A 1,983-nucleotide genomic window follows, 5' to 3' on the forward strand; every position below is an offset into this window, starting at 1 on the left:
CTCCCGCTGCCGCTGCATCGGCCCACCCGGCGTGGCCGTGACGTCACCGCACCCCGCCCCGCCGCGATGGCGCCGCCCGGCGGCCGGGAGTGCCCCGCGCAGGGGGGGGAGCGGGAAAACCCGGAAAAAAGATCCCAAAAGTTCCCAAAAGATCCATCCGGCCCTGCCCTGGGGCAGCGTGGAGCCATTCTCTGTGTCCCGGCACGCCAGCCCTGCTAGGAAGTCCCTCTCCGTCTCTCTTGGATCTCCTTCAGGTACCAGAAAGGGCTCAAAGGTATCCCTGTACCCTTCTTGTCTTCCGGTGTCCTCATGGATTCTGTGTGGGACGAGACCCTAAAGATCATCTCGTTCCACCCCCTGCCATGGGCAGGGACACCTTCCCCTATCAGAGGTTGCTCCAAAACCTGTCCAGCCTGGCCTGGGACACTTCCAGGGATGAGGCATCGACAGCTTCTCTGGGCACCCTGTGCCAGTGCATCATCACCCTCCCAGGGAACAATTCCTTCCCAATATCCCGTCCAGCCCTGCCCTCTGGCACTGGGAAGCCATTTCCTGTTATCCTGGCCCTCCAGGCTCTTGGCCCAAACTCTTCTCCAGCTCTCCAGGAGCCCCTTTAGGCCCTGCAAGGGGCTCTGAGCTCTCCCTGGATCTTTCTCTTCTCCAGGCTCTCCCAGCCTGGCTCCAGAGCAGAGGGAGGGAGAAGAAGGGGAGGACGAAGAGAGCAAAGGGGGGAAGGGAAGGTAAGAGCAAAGTTGGTGCTCTCAGACCTCCCCATCTGCCCTTCCATCCCGGCTCCTCCCAGCCTGGCACCCCAGCCCTGTCCCCCTCCTTCCCCAGCCCCTCTTTCCCAGCGTGTGCAGCAGACAGCCCCCACTGGACAGCTCCTGCTCCGCTTTATAGTCGCACCCCAACCCCATCAGCTCTCCTCGGAGCCAGGCAGGGTGTCAGAGACCGGAAAAGGTTGATCTCTGGAGACATTTTGGGATGCAGGTGTGTGGGGAGGTGGGGCAGGTCGGGCCTTGCTTTGGCCAGGCAGTGCCCTGCTCTTCCACCACCCCCCCCAGACCAGCCCTAGAGCATCCCAGCCTGGCAGAGCTGTCCAGCACTGGCACACCAGAGGCTGCCCCAGTCCTCCCTAACCCAGCTCCTGAGTCACCGAGTGACCAGAAGTCCCACATAGGGGGAGGGTCCACGGAGGCCCTGGAGCTTAGAAGGCTGACCACAAGGTGACCACGTGTCTGACCCTGCTTGCTCGTGGAGTCTACACTGGAATCCAGCAGTTGGTACCTGTATGTGTGGTTTTCTGTATCTTTTCTGTCTTTCTCTCTTTCTTCTCCTTCTAATTCTCTTTTCATGGAACATTTTGGGTAAGGTAACATCAAAGAGCTTTAAAGGTTGCTAGGTTAAATGGGGTAGGTTAATGCTATTTATATGTGTTTTATGTTGAATTGCATGTTGAGTTAAATCCTTTGCCAAAATTCCTTGATTTTCTATCATTTGCCACCAAAGTTCTGTGTAATTTTGACATCTTGAGAATATGTGGTTGGTATTTCTCCTGTGTGCCAACCCTGAGTAAAGGAAGCTCAGTTGAGCCCCTTACATTTGAACACCCCGGGCTGTTACACAGGGTCACTGCACCCTTCGTCACAACTGGTGCAGACTGGGAGAGCTGCTGCATCCTGGTGTCACTGGAAGGCACAGAATCCATGAATGCTTGAGGTTGGGAAAGACCTTTAAGCTGTTTGTGCTCCCCAAAGCAGGGCCTGCAATTTAGGAGATGCCAGATGATCCCACTGAGGGAGACTTTGGCCAAGGAGTCCTGGCAGAGACTGGGCAAGGTGCAGAGAGCCATCTGGCTGTACTGGAGAGGGAGCTGGCACAGGTGAGAGTAGCAGGTGAGGGACCCTGCCCAGGCCTGAGGCCACCCCCACTTGCTGCACTGGGTCCCTCCCAGGCAGCCCAGTTGTGGCACCGGGACCCCCC

General features: G+C 57.7%; 1 long non-coding RNA gene across 3 annotated transcripts; it reads left to right on the top strand.

Moving 5' to 3' along the window:
* The first annotated feature begins 701 nt into the window (after positions 1–701).
* LOC108448969 lies at positions 702–1,966 on the top strand. Of its 3 annotated transcripts, XR_001865045.1 has the most exons (4): positions 702–740; positions 838–990; positions 1,065–1,289; positions 1,761–1,966. It is a non-coding gene; the product is annotated as an uncharacterized LOC108448969 (long non-coding RNA). The 3 variants fall into 3 exon arrangements; XR_001865040.1 differs by having other exon boundaries at positions 838–1,289; XR_001865041.1 differs by having other exon boundaries at positions 707–740; positions 816–1,289.
* The last annotated feature ends 17 nt before the right edge of the window (positions 1,967–1,983 follow it).

This window comes from Corvus brachyrhynchos, unplaced genomic scaffold (genome assembly GCF_000691975.1).
Source record: "Corvus brachyrhynchos isolate BGI_N302 unplaced genomic scaffold, ASM69197v1 scaffold211, whole genome shotgun sequence".
Classification (NCBI taxonomy): Eukaryota; Metazoa; Chordata; class Aves; order Passeriformes; family Corvidae; genus Corvus; species Corvus brachyrhynchos.